General features: G+C 40.5%; 12 non-coding genes across 12 annotated transcripts; all 12 read right to left on the bottom strand.

Moving 5' to 3' along the window:
* Positions 1-581: 581 nt before the first annotated feature.
* On the bottom strand, positions 582-672 carry TRNAR-UCU (transfer RNA arginine (anticodon UCU)). The gene is given in 2 exon segments: positions 582-617; positions 636-672. It is a non-coding gene; the product is annotated as a tRNA-Arg (tRNA).
* Positions 673-1014: 342 nt separating this feature from the next.
* On the bottom strand, positions 1015-1087 carry TRNAK-UUU (transfer RNA lysine (anticodon UUU)). The gene has a single exon. It is a non-coding gene; the product is annotated as a tRNA-Lys (tRNA).
* Positions 1088-1951: 864 nt separating this feature from the next.
* Positions 1952-2024, bottom strand: TRNAK-UUU (transfer RNA lysine (anticodon UUU)). Its single transcript has one exon. It is a non-coding gene; the product is annotated as a tRNA-Lys (tRNA).
* A 459-nt stretch (positions 2025-2483) lies between these two features.
* Positions 2484-2574, bottom strand: TRNAR-UCU (transfer RNA arginine (anticodon UCU)). Its single transcript is given in 2 exon segments — positions 2484-2519; positions 2538-2574. It is a non-coding gene; the product is annotated as a tRNA-Arg (tRNA).
* Positions 2575-3447: 873 nt separating this feature from the next.
* TRNAR-UCU (transfer RNA arginine (anticodon UCU)) lies at positions 3448-3538 on the bottom strand. The gene is given in 2 exon segments: positions 3448-3483; positions 3502-3538. It is a non-coding gene; the product is annotated as a tRNA-Arg (tRNA).
* A 341-nt stretch (positions 3539-3879) lies between these two features.
* Positions 3880-3952, bottom strand: TRNAK-UUU (transfer RNA lysine (anticodon UUU)). The gene has a single exon. It is a non-coding gene; the product is annotated as a tRNA-Lys (tRNA).
* An 864-nt stretch (positions 3953-4816) lies between these two features.
* Positions 4817-4889, bottom strand: TRNAK-UUU (transfer RNA lysine (anticodon UUU)). Its single transcript has one exon. It is a non-coding gene; the product is annotated as a tRNA-Lys (tRNA).
* Positions 4890-5348: 459 nt separating this feature from the next.
* Positions 5349-5439, bottom strand: TRNAR-UCU (transfer RNA arginine (anticodon UCU)). Its single transcript is given in 2 exon segments — positions 5349-5384; positions 5403-5439. It is a non-coding gene; the product is annotated as a tRNA-Arg (tRNA).
* A 341-nt stretch (positions 5440-5780) lies between these two features.
* On the bottom strand, positions 5781-5853 carry TRNAK-UUU (transfer RNA lysine (anticodon UUU)). The gene has a single exon. It is a non-coding gene; the product is annotated as a tRNA-Lys (tRNA).
* Positions 5854-9644: 3791 nt separating this feature from the next.
* On the bottom strand, positions 9645-9717 carry TRNAK-UUU (transfer RNA lysine (anticodon UUU)). Its single transcript has one exon. It is a non-coding gene; the product is annotated as a tRNA-Lys (tRNA).
* A 459-nt stretch (positions 9718-10176) lies between these two features.
* On the bottom strand, positions 10177-10267 carry TRNAR-UCU (transfer RNA arginine (anticodon UCU)). Its single transcript is given in 2 exon segments — positions 10177-10212; positions 10231-10267. It is a non-coding gene; the product is annotated as a tRNA-Arg (tRNA).
* Positions 10268-10608: 341 nt separating this feature from the next.
* Positions 10609-10681, bottom strand: TRNAK-UUU (transfer RNA lysine (anticodon UUU)). The gene has a single exon. It is a non-coding gene; the product is annotated as a tRNA-Lys (tRNA).
* Between the last annotated feature and the right edge of the window lie 3268 nt (positions 10682-13949).

Below are 13949 nucleotides of genomic sequence, written 5' to 3'. Positions count from 1 at the left end.
ACACAAAAAGAATGTACAATCAGAATACTTTTTCTTTAAAGTAGCCTACCGCCTGAACGGGGACTTGAACCCTGGACCCTCAGATTAAAAGTCTGATGCTCTACCGACTGAGCTATCCAGACTCTGATACAGCAAACCTCAAAATCACCTAATCAAAATTTGGCAGTGTCCCAACTAACGCTATGTTTCTTAAGATGGTTACCTGAAGAAGGTACCAAATACACTAGAATATAATAATGAATTGATATTTCAAGCATTTGAAATTTCTTCAGTAAATGTAACCTTATTTTTAGTCCTGAAGTTGCTACTATCTCATTTTTTTGCTGACGTCAAATTCATATGTGTTTATTGACATGGTAAAATTAAGGAAGGGCCCAAAATCTTACTTCCGAGTAAATTATATTTTCATCAGTACAGCTGACAATTTCCTCTTCTGCATAGATTACCCAAATTGAACGGTGTCTCTTTAAAATAGACTTCCTTTTACTGACCTTTTTTAGCAAATGATTTTGGTGAAGCAGAAGCATGCATGCATCGCTTATAACTTCTTTAAATAGTTATGAAATAAACAGGGATAAAACTGACTCTGGTGGGATTCGAACCCACAGCCTTTGAATACCTTCTTGACATTCACCTAGAAGTCCAATGCGCTATCCATTGCGCCACAGAGCCAATCTGCTTGAGTGAGGTGCACAGATATTCAGAAATGAAATAATGAGCTTTGAGCTGTTGATCAACTTTATAAAGTTCATTGGATACTATAACCATGGCTATATTTTGAATATTGAATTGGGTAAAAGTTATTCACCGTGTCAAACTACATGATACAGTTGGTAAGTCTGCATAAAACTTAAGTTTAGTGTATCGTCATCTGATATATGAGACAGATGGGTTTTTCACTTCTCCATGAAAGACGTTTTTTTTTTAATTTTGGTAATGGAATATCTTATTCATCATGCAGTGGAACACAAAAAGAATGTACAATCAGAATACTTTTTCTTTAAAGTAGCCGACCGCCTGAACAGGGACTTGAACCCTGGACCCTCAGATTAAAAGTCTGATGCTCTACCGACTGAGCTATCCAGGCTCTGCAACACTGCAACTAAAAATCAGCTAAAAATGATGTGGACGCACACCAACCTACACTTTAATTCTTAATATGGTAGCATATATTAGCAATCAAATATGTAGAGTTTAATAATTAATTGATATTTCAAGCATTTGAAATTTCAGCAGCACACGTAATCTATTTTAAATCCTGAAATTCGTTCTATCTCATTTACGGCTGACTTAGAAATCATGTCTCTAAATTGACATTGTGAAATTAGTAAAAGGCCAAATACTATTACTAGGTACTAAATTACATGTCCAGCAGTATAACTGGAAATTTACTCTTGGGCATAGATTATGCAACATTTTCAAAGCAAACAGTGTCTGTTTAAATAGACTTTCTTTCACTGCCGTTTTGGTAAATGTCTCTGGTTATGCAGAAGCAGGCATTGTTTGTTACTGTTTCAATTAGTTATAAGATAAAGGAGGGATAAAACTGACCCAGCTAGTATTCCAACCCAAAGACTTTGAATGCTTTCTCTACATTCGCCTAGAACCCCAAGCCGCTATCCATTGCACCAGAGATCCAACCTGATTCAACAAGGTGAACAGAAATTCTCAAATAAAAAGATGAGCTATCAGCGGTTGACCAACTTTATAAAGTGATTTGGAAACTATAAGCAGGGTTCCATTTTGAACATTGAATTGGGGAAAAGATAATCAACATCTCAAACGACATGATACCGTTGCGGTAAGTCTTCTTAACTCTTGTCAAATGGTACACGACCGATGGGTATTTAATGGCTCCATTAAGAGTAACTTGCAATTACTCTAATGGGACTACTCGTTCATTGGATCCTGAAAAGAGCATGTCATTAGAGTACATTTTCTTTAAACAAACCGCCTGAACAGGGACTTGAACCCTGGACCCTCAGATTAAAAGTCTGATGCTCTACCGACTGAGCTATCCAGGCTCTGATACAGCAAACCTCAAAATCACCTAATCAAAATTTGGCAGTGTCCCAACTAACGCTATGTTTCTTAAGATGGTTACCTGAAGAAGGTACCAAATACACTAGAATATAATAATGAATTGATATTTCAAGCATTTGAAATTTCTTCAGTAAATGTAACCTTATTTTTAGTCCTGAAGTTGCTACTATCTCATTTTTTTGCTGACGTCAAATTCATATGTGTTTATTGACATGGTAAAATTAAGGAAGGGCCCAAAATCTTACTTCCGAGTAAATTATATTTTCATCAGTACAGCTGACAATTTCCTCTTCTGCATAGATTACCCAAATTGAACGGTGTCTCTTTAAAATAGACTTCCTTTTACTGACCTTTTTTAGCAAATGATTTTGGTGAAGCAGAAGCATGCATGCATCGCTTATAACTTCTTTAAATAGTTATGAAATACACAGGGATAAAACTGACTCTGGTGGGATTCGAACCCACAGCCTTTGAATACCTTCTTGACATTCACCTAGAAGTCCAATGCGCTATCCATTGCGCCACAGAGCCAATCTGCTTGAGTGAGGTGCACAGATATTCAGAAATGAAATAATGAGCTTTGAGCTGTTGATCAACTTTATAAAGTTCATTGGATACTATAACCATGGCTATATTTTGAATATTGAATTGGGTAAAAGTTATTCACCGTGTCAAACTACATGATACAGTTGGTAAGTCTGCATACAACTTAAGTTTAGTGTATCATCATCTGATATATGAGATAGATGGGTTTTTCACTTCTCCATGAAAGACATTTTTTTTTAATTTTGGTAATGGAATATCTTATTCATCATGCAGTGGAACACAAAAAGAATGTACAATCAGAATACTTTTTCTTTAAAGTAGCCTACCGCCTGAACGGGGACTTGAACCCTGGACCCTCAGATTAAAAGTCTGATGCTCTACCGACTGAGCTATCCAGGCTCTGATACAGCAAACCTCAAAATCACCTAATCAAAATTTGGCAGCGTCCCAACTAACGCTATGTTTCTTAAGATGGTTACCTGAAGAAGGTACCAAATACACTAGAATATAATAATGAATTGATATTTCAAGCATTTGAAATTTCTTCAGTAAATGTAACCTTATTTTTAGTCCTGAAGTTGCTACTATCTCATTTTTTTGCTGACGTCAAATTCATATGTGTTTATTGACATGGTAAAATTAAGGAAGGGCCCAAAATCTTACTTCCGAGTAAATTATATTTTCATCAGTACAGCTGACAATTTCCTCTTCTGCATAGATTACCCAAATTGAACGGTGTCTCTTTAAAATAGACTTCCTTTTACTGACCTTTTTTAGCAAATGATTTTGGTGAAGCAGAAGCATGCATGCATCGCTTATAACTTCTTTAAATAGTTATGAAATAAACAGGGATAAAACTGACTCTGGTGGGATTCGAACCCACAGCCTTTGAATACCTTCTTGACATTCACCTAGAAGTCCAATGCGCTATCCATTGCGCCACATAGCCAATCTGCTTGAGTGAGGTGCACAGATATTCAGAAATGAAATAATGAGCTTTGAGCTGTTGATCAACTTTATAAAGTTCATTGGATACTATAACCATGGCTATATTTTGAATATTGAATTGGGTAAAAGTTATTCACCGTGTCAAACTACATGATACAGTTGGTAAGTCTGCATAAAACTTAAGTTTAGTGTATCGTCATCTGATATATGAGACAGATGGGTTTTTCACTTCTCCATGAAAGACGTTTTTTTTTAATTTTGGGAATGGAATATCTTATTCATCATGCAGTGGAACACAAAAAGAATGTACAATCAGAATACTTTTTCTTTAAAGTAGCCGACCGCCTGAACAGGGACTTGAACCCTGGACCCTCAGATTAAAAGTCTGATGCTCTACCGACTGAGCTATCCAGGCTCTGCAACACTGCAACTAAAAATCAGCTAAAAATGATGTGGACGCACACCAACCTACACTTTAATTCTTAATATGGTTACATATATTAGCAATCAAATATGTAGAGTTTAATAATTAATTGATATTTCAAGCATTTGAAATTTCAGCAGCACACGTAATCTATTTTAAATCCTGAAATTCGTTCTATCTCATTTTCGGCTGACTTAGAAATCATGTCTCTAAATTGACATTGTGAAATTAGTAAAAGGCCAAATACTATTACTAGGTACTAAATTACATGTCCAGCAGTATATCTGGAAATTTACTCTTGGGCATAGATTATGCAACATTTTCAAAGCAAACAGTGTCTGTTTAAATAGACTTTCTTTCACTGCCGTTTTGGTAAATGTCTCTGGTTATGCAGAAGCAGGCATTGTTTGTTACTGTTTCAATTAGTTATAAGATAAAGGAGGGATAAAACTGACCCAGCTAGTATTCCAACCCAAAGACTTTGAATGCTTTCTCTACATTCGCCTAGAACCCCAAGCCGCTATCCATTGCACCAGAGATCCAACCTGATTCAACAAGGTGAACAGAAATTCTCAAATAAAAAGATGAGCTATCAGCGGTTGACCAACTTTATAAAGTGATTTGGAAACTATAAGCAGGGTTCCATTTTGAACATTGAATTGGGGAAAAGATAATCAACATCTCAAACGACATGATACCGTTGCGGTAAGTCTTCTTAACTCTTGTCAAATGGTACACGACCGATGGGTATTTAATGGCTCCATTAAGAGTAACTTGCAATTACTCTAATGGGACTACTCGTTCATTGGATCCTGAAAAGAGCATGTCATTAGAGTACATTTTCTTTAAACAAACCGCCTGAACAGGGACTTGAACCCTGGACCCTCAGATTAAAAGTCTGATGCTCTACCGACTGAGCTATCCAGGCTCTGATACAGCAAACCTCAAAATCACCTAATCAAAATTTGGCAGTGTCCCAACTAACGCTATGTTTCTTAAGATGGTTACCTGAAGAAGGTACCAAATACACTAGAATATAATAATGAATTGATATTTCAAGCATTTGAAATTTCTTCAGTAAATGTAACCTTATTTTTAGTCCTGAAGTTGCTACTATCTCATTTTTTTGCTGACGTCAAATTCATATGTGTTTATTGACATGGTAAAATTAAGGAAGGGCCCAAAATCTTACTTCCGAGTAAATTATATTTTCATCAGTACAGCTGACAATTTCCTCTTCTGCATAGATTACCCAAATTGAACGGTGTCTCTTTAAAATAGACTTCCTTTTACTGACCTTTTTTAGCAAATGATTTTGGTGAAGCAGAAGCATGCATGCATCGCTTATAACTTCTTTAAATAGTTATGAAATAAACAGGGATAAAACTGACTCTGGTGGGATTCGAACCCACAGCCTTTGAATACCTTCTTGACATTCACCTAGAAGTCCAATGCGCTATCCATTGCGCCACAGAGCCAATCTGCTTGAATGAGGTGCACAGATATTCAGAAATGAAATAATGAGCTTTGAGCTGTTGATCAACTTTATAAAGTTCATTGGATACTATAACCATGGCTATATCTTGAATATTGAATTGGGTAAAAGTTATTCACCGTGTCAAACTACATGATACAGTTGGTAAGTCTGCATACAACTTAAGTTTAGTGTATCGTCATCTGATATATGAGACAGATGGGTTTTTCACTTCTCCATGAAAGACGTTTTTTTTTAATTTTGGTAATGGAATATCTTATTCATCATGCAGTGGAACACAAAAAGAATGTACAATCAGAATACTTTTTCTTTAAAGTAGCCGACCGCCTGAACAGGGACTTGAACCCTGGACCCTCAGATTAAAAGTCTGATGCTCTACCGACTGAGCTATCCAGGCTCTGCAACACTGCAACTAAAAATCAGCTAAAAATGATGTGGACGCACACCAACCTACACTTTAATTCTTAATATGGTTACATATATTAGCAATCAAATATGTAGAGTTTAATAATTAATTGATATTTCAAGCATTTGAAATTTCAGCAGCACACGTAATCTATTTTAAATCCTGAAATTCGTTCTATCTCATTTTCGGCTGACTTAGAAATCATGTCTCTAAATTGACATTGTGAAATTAGTAAAAGGCCAAATACTATTACTAGGTACTAAATTACATGTCCAGCAGTATAACTGGAAATTTACTCTTGGGCATAGATTATGCAACATTTTCAAAGCAAACAGTGTCTGTTTAAATAGACTTTCTTTCACTGCCGTTTTGGTAAATGTCTCTGGTTATGCAGAAGCAGGCATTGTTTGTTACTGTTTCAATTAGTTATAAGATAAAGGAGGGATAAAACTGACCCAGCTAGTATTCCAACCCAAAGACTTTGAATGCTTTCTCTACATTCGCCTAGAACCCCAAGCCGCTATCCATTGCACCAGAGATCCAACCTGATTCAACAAGGTGAACAGAAATTCTCAAATAAAAAGATGAGCTATCAGCGGTTGACCAACTTTATAAAGTGATTTGGAAACTATAAGCAGGGTTCCATTTTGAACATTGAATTGGGGAAAAGATAATCAACATGAATGAATGAATGAAATGAATTTTGTAAAGCGCACGTAGCTGCCCTGGGGCGTCCAAGCGCTGGGAAATACCAACTGAGGCTAAAATTGCTTGAGGGAAGAAAACCAACCTAACTATTAATTAATAAACAAAAGCGTTTTCAGCTGTTTACGGAACGAACTAAGGTCGGGGTTGGATCTTAAATGTTGGGGAAGAGCATTCCACAATTTGGCCACGTTAAAAGAAAAAGAGCGGCCTCCCGATCTTGATTTCTTTATCTTTGGAACAATAGCCAGATTGGCAGAGGATGAGCGCAGATGTCTGACAGGCTGATAAGGTGTAATAAGGGGAAAGTTAATTGCTGGGCCTGAGGACCAAAAGGCCTGATGTGCAATACAAAGTGATTTGAAATTAACTCTTTCCCTAACGGGAAGCCAATGCAGTCTCCTTAGGCCGGACTTTACTGATGATCTGCGGGGGATTTGTAGAAGAGTCCGTGCTGCGCAATTCTGTATCAACTGCAGTTTGCGTAGAGTAAAGTCCGGAGCTCCCAGAAATAAAGCATTCCCGAAATCCAACCGTGATTGGATCATGCCCAGAACCACGGTCTTTCTTGCTTCGAAAGGGAGTAGAGGAAGGACCTTCCTGATGACTCTAAGAATGCCGAAACAGATAGCAGATAGTCTTATTGCCTGCTGATCAAATGACAGGGACCTATCCAGCCAAACACCAAGGCTCTTGATGGTATCTTTAGGCACCGGGGCCGGTCCCAAACTGGGTGGCCAAAGAGTATCAATGGAAGAAGGAGCGAGACGACCTAGGAGCATGAGCTCAGTCTTGTCTCCGTTGAGCTTGAGACAAGACTTGGTCATCCAACTCTTAACCATCTCCAGACAGACTGCAAGATCCGCACACACTAAGGATCCCCCTTCCTGTGCCAGAGAGACCACCAGCTGAGTATCGTCCGCGTAGGTAATGATCTTAATGCCATACGGCTGGACGATCTCAGCTAGTGGCCTCATGTAGACGTTAAATAACGTCGGGCTCAACGATGATCCCTGTGGGACTCCACATCCCAGAGGCTTACTGGTGGAGGTGACAGTGCCCTCATATACCTGGAAGGATCTATCACTCAGGTAGGACCTGAGCCACTCCAAGGCCTTGTCAGATATTCCGGTGTCCAGGAGACGTTGTAAGAGGATATCGTGATTGACGGTATCAAATGCCGCGCTCAGATCGAGGAGGATTACTGCCACCGATCCTCCCCGATCTAAGATCCTCCTGGACTCCTCTGTTACGGCCAATAGTGCAGTCTCGGTCCCATGCTTAGGGCGGAAGCCTGTCTGGGAGGGGTCGAGCAGCTGGTTTTGTTCGAGAAAGGTTGTTAGTAGGCCGTTTATATATTTCTCCAAGATTTTGGCTGCCCAAGGCAGCAAGGAGATCGGGCGAAAGTTGTTAGGATTCTTGGTGTCCAAATTAGGTTTTTTAACAAGAGCTCTCACCATGGCCTGTTTCCAGGCCACTGGGACTGTGCTGGTAGAGATCGAGGTGTTTAATACAGCTAACAGTGTAGGGAGGATGGTCTGAGTCGCAGAGACTAGAATGTGTGGAGGTGCTGGGTCCCTAGGGGAACCTGACTTCACCTGATGCATGAGGGAGGTGAGATGGTCCACATCCATCTGGGGAAATTCCGCCAGCACTGGGAGGCAGTTGGATATGTTTTCTTGTAGGGGACATAAGGATGTCTCCTTCAAAGTAGTCTGCTCTGAGGATGGAAAGGAAGAGTAAATGAGATTTATTTTCTGGAAGAAAAAATTGGCCAAATCTTCACAGCGGAGCTGAGGATTTTCATCAATAAGTGGAGGCGTTGGGAGATTAATAAGACTTTTTACAATCCTGTAAATCTCCTTAGAGCTGGAGCTCGCCTCTGCGATTTTGTGAGAGTAATATAAGGATTGTGCGCTCTTTATGTCTTTTTTATATACCCTAATAGCCTCTCTATAGATGGTTTTGTCTGCTCCCGCATATCCTAATCGCCATTTTCGTTCCAGTCTCTTACAGTGGCACTTTTTCATCCGTAAATCATTCGAATACCAAGGAGCTGAAATCCTAGATCTTTTTAAGACAGTTTTCTTCATAGGGAGCGTAGCATTTAGAGAGTTGTTTATCCATGCGTTAAACATTTCATTGGCCAGAGATGGAGTCTGACCAACTGAGGGAATTGAGTTTTGTAATTCCTGAGTCCACTGAACCAGCGGAATTTTTGACCAGTTGCGTGTTTCTCGCACTGTAGGTGCGAGGGACGGAGACTTATCAGTTTTCCATAGGAGCGGAATTAATGCATGGTCTGTCCAGGGGAGTGCTATAGGGGGGCAAACTTTCAGGTTGGGACAGTTGCTAAACACCGGATCCAACAAATGACCTTTGGTGTGCGTGGGGGATGAAACCAGCTGGGACAGCTGTAAAGCAGAAAAATCCCCAATTAGTTTATTAGCGATGGAGTCATCAGGTTCATCGAAATGAATGTTGAAATCGCCTAATAACGTAAAGTTGGAGGGTGAACAGGCTAGGTCAGCGACCAGCGAGGGCAGAGATTCGTGAAACTTTTTGGCTGGGCCCGGAGTGCGATATATAAGTGCACCAGAAAAAGTTGTATTAGAAGAGAATTCCAGAGAAAAAGACAAGCTTTCGCAGTCCGCGAAGGGATTCGGGGTGCAGCGACAGGTAAAACAGTCTCTGAAAATGATTGCCAAACCACCCCCTCTTTCCTTCATGCGGTCCTGTCTCACAATTTGGTAACCCTGACCCAGGGTTTGAATTAACTCCGGGTCGGATTGCGAAGTTAGCCATGTTTCGGTGAGAAAAAGAACATCAGGTTTTCTCTCCTCGAGTAGCAATGATAGTTCTGTGCAGTGTCTAGGCAAAGATCTACAATTTAAAAGGGACATTCTGAACGACATGATACCGTTGCGGTAAGTCTTCTTAACTCTTGTCAAATGGTACACGACCGATGGGTATTTAATGGCTCCATTAAGAGTAACTTGCAATTACTCTAATGGGACTACTCGTTCATTGGATCCTGAAAAGAGCATGTCATTAGAGTACATTTTCTTTAAACAAACCGCCTGAACAGGGACTTGAACCCTGGACCCTCAGATTAAAAGTCTGATGCTCTACCGACTGAGCTATCCAGGCTCTGATACAGCAAACCTCAAAATCACCTAATCAAAATTTGGCAGTGTCCCAACTAACGCTATGTTTCTTAAGATGGTTACCTGAAGAAGGTACCAAATACACTAGAATATAATAATGAATTGATATTTCAAGCATTTGAAATTTCTTCAGTAAATGTAACCTTATTTTTAGTCCTGAAGTTGCTACTATCTCATTTTTTTGCTGACGTCAAATTCATATGTGTTTATTGACATGGTAAAATTAAGGAAGGGCCCAAAATCTTACTTCCGAGTAAATTATATTTTCATCAGTACAGCTGACAATTTCCTCTTCTGCATAGATTACCCAAATTGAACGGTGTCTCTTTAAAATAGACTTCCTTTTACTGACCTTTTTTAGCAAATGATTTTGGTGAAGCAGAAGCATGCATGCATCGCTTATAACTTCTTTAAATAGTTATGAAATAAACAGGGATAAAACTGACTCTGGTGGGATTCGAACCCACAGCCTTTGAATACCTTCTTGACATTCACCTAGAAGTCCAATGCGCTATCCATTGCGCCACAGAGCCAATCTGCTTGAATGAGGTGCACAGATATTCAGAAATGAAATAATGAGCTTTGAGCTGTTGATCAACTTTATAAAGTTCATTGGATACTATAACCATGGCTATATCTTGAATATTGAATTGGGTAAAAGTTATTCACCGTGTCAAACTACATGATACAGTTGGTAAGTCTGCATACAACTTAAGTTTAGTGTATCGTCATCTGATATATGAGACAGATGGGTTTTTCACTTCTCCATGAAAGACGTTTTTTTTTTATTTTGGTAATGGAATATCTTATTCATCATGCAGTGGAACACAAAAAGAATGTACAATCAGAATACTTTTTCTTTAAAGTAGCCGACCGCCTGAACAGGGACTTGAACCCTGGACCCTCAGATTAAAAGTCTGATGCTCTACCGACTGAGCTATCCAGGCTCTGCAACACTGCAACTAAAAATCAGCTAAAAATGATGTGGACGCACACCAACCTACACTTTAATTCTTAATATGGTTACATATATTAGCAATCAAATATGTAGAGTTTAATAATTAATTGATATTTCAAGCATTTGAAATTTCAGCAGCACACGTAATCTATTTTAAATCCTGAAATTCGTTCTATCTCATTTTCGGCTGACTTAGAAATCATGTCTCTAAATTGACATTGTGAAATTAGTAAAAGGCCAAATACTATTACTAGGTACTAAATTACATGTCCAGCAGTATAACTGGAAATTTACTCTTGGGCATAGATTATGCAACATTTTCAAAGCAAACAGTGTCTGTTTAAATAGACTTTCTTTCACTGCCGTTTTGGTAAATGTCTCTGGTTATGCAGAAGCAGGCATTGTTTGTTACTGTTTCAATTAGTTATAAGATAAAGGAGGGATAAAACTGACCCAGCTAGTATTCCAACCCAAAGACTTTGAATGCTTTCTCTACATTCGCCTAGAACCCCAAGCCGCTATCCATTGCACCAGAGATCCAACCTGATTCAACAAGGTGAACAGAAATTCTCAAATAAAAAGATGAGCTATCAGCGGTTGACCAACTTTATAAAGTGATTTGGAAACTATAAGCAGGGTTCCATTTTGAACATTGAATTGGGGAAAAGATAATCAACATGAATGAATGAATGAAATGAATTTTGTAAAGCGCACGTAGCTGCCCTGGGGCGTCCAAGCGCTGGGAAATACCAACTGAGGCTAAAATTGCTTGAGGGAAGAAAACCAACCTAACTATTAATTAATAAACAAAAGCGTTTTCAGCTGTTTACGGAACGAACTAAGGTCGGGGTTGGATCTTAAATGTTGGGGAAGAGCATTCCACAATTTGGCCACGTTAAAAGAAAAAGAGCGGCCTCCCGATCTTGATTTCTTTATCTTTGGAACAATAGCCAGATTGGCAGAGGATGAGCGCAGATGTCTGACAGGCTGATAAGGTGTAATAAGGGGAAAGTTAATTGCTGGGCCTGAGGACCAAAAGGCCTGATGTGCAATACAAAGTGATTTGAAATTAACTCTTTCCCTAACGGGAAGCCAATGCAGTCTCCTTAGGCCGGACTTTACTGATGATCTGCGGGGGATTTGTAGAAGAGTCCGTGCTGCGCAATTCTGTATCAACTGCAGTTTGCGTAGAGTAAAGTCCGGAGCTCCCAGAAATAAAGCATTCCCGAAATCCAACCGTGATTGGATCATGCCCAGAACCACGGTCTTTCTTGCTTCGAAAGGGAGTAGAGGAAGGACCTTCCTGATGACTCTAAGAATGCCGAAACAGATAGCAGATAGTCTTATTGCCTGCTGATCAAATGACAGGGACCTATCCAGCCAAACACCAAGGCTCTTGATGGTATCTTTAGGCACCGGGGCCGGTCCCAAACTGGGTGGCCAAAGAGTATCAATGGAAGAAGGAGCGAGACGACCTAGGAGCATGAGCTCAGTCTTGTCTCCGTTGAGCTTGAGACAAGACTTGGTCATCCAACTCTTAACCATCTCCAGACAGACTGCAAGATCCGCACACACTAAGGATCCCCCTTCCTGTGCCAGAGAGACCACCAGCTGAGTATCGTCCGCGTAGGTAATGATCTTAATGCCATACGGCTGGACGATCTCAGCTAGTGGCCTCATGTAGACGTTAAATAACGTCGGGCTCAACGATGATCCCTGTGGGACTCCACATCCCAGAGGCTTACTGGTGGAGGTGACAGTGCCCTCATATACCTGGAAGGATCTATCACTCAGGTAGGACCTGAGCCACTCCAAGGCCTTGTCAGATATTCCGGTGTCCAGGAGACGTTGTAAGAGGATATCGTGATTGACGGTATCAAATGCCGCGCTCAGATCGAGGAGGATTACTGCCACCGATCCTCCCCGATCTAAGATCCTCCTGGACTCCTCTGTTACGGCCAATAGTGCAGTCTCGGTCCCATGCTTAGGGCGGAAGCCTGTCTGGGAGGGGTCGAGCAGCTGGTTTTGTTCGAGAAAGGTTGTTAGTAGGCCGTTTATATATTTCCCCAAGATTTTGGCTGCCCAAGGCAGCAAGGAGATCGGGCGAAAGTTGTTAGGATTCTTGGTGTCCAAATTAGGTTTTTTAACAAGAGCTCTCACCATGGCCTGTTTCCAGGCCACTGGGACTGTGCTGGTAGAGATCGAGGTGTTTAATACAGCTAACAGTGTAGGGAGGATGGTCTGAGTCGCAGAGACTAGAATGTGTGGAGGTGCTGGGTCCCTAGGGGAACCTGACTTCACCTGATGCATGAGGGAGGTGAGATGGTCCACATCCATCTGGGGAAATTCCGCCAGCACTGGGAGGCAGTTGGATATGTTTTCTTGTAGGGGACATAAGGATGTCTCCTTCAAAGTAGTCTGCTCTGAGGATGGAAAGGAAGAGTAAATGAGATTTATTTTCTGGAAGAAAAAATTGGCCAAATCTTCACAGCGGAGCTGAGGATTTTCATCAATAAGTGGAGGCGTTGGGAGATTAATAAGACTTTTTACAATCCTGTAAATCTCCTTAGAGCTGGAGCTCGCCTCTGCGATTTTGTGAGAGTAATATAAGGATTGTGCGCTCTTTATGTCTTTTTTATATACCCTAATAGCCTCTCTATAGATGGTTTTGTCTGCTCCCGCATATCCTAATCGCCATTTTCGTTCCAGTCTCTTACAGTGGCACTTTTTCATCCGTAAATCATTCGAATACCAAGGAGCTGAAATCCTAGATCTTTTTAAGACAGTTTTCTTCATAGGGAGCGTAGCATTTAGAGAGTTGTTTATCCATGCGTTAAACATTTCATTGGCCAGAGATGGAGTCTGACCAACTGAGGGAATTGAGTTTTGTAATTCCTGAGTCCACTGAACCAGCGGAATTTTTGACCAGTTGCGTGTTTCTCGCACTGTAGGTGCGAGGGACGGAGACTTATCAGTTTTCCATAGGAGCGGAATTAATGCATGGTCTGTCCAGGGGAGTGCTATAGGGGGGCAAACTTTCAGGTTGGGACAGTTGCTAAACACCGGATCCAACAAATGACCTTTGGTGTGCGTGGGGGATGAAACCAGCTGGGACAGCTGTAAAGCAGAAAAATCCCCAATTAGTTTATTAGCGATGGAGTCATCAGGTTCATCGAAATGAATGTTGAAATCGCCTAATAACGTAAAGTTGGAGGGTGAACAGGCTAGGTCAGCGACCAGCGAGGGCAGAGATTCGT

This window comes from Triturus cristatus, chromosome 4_1 (genome assembly GCF_964204655.1).
Source record: "Triturus cristatus chromosome 4_1, aTriCri1.1, whole genome shotgun sequence".
NCBI classification, from domain to species: Eukaryota; Metazoa; Chordata; class Amphibia; order Caudata; family Salamandridae; genus Triturus; species Triturus cristatus.
This window is presented reverse-complemented; position numbering and strand designations above follow the sequence as displayed.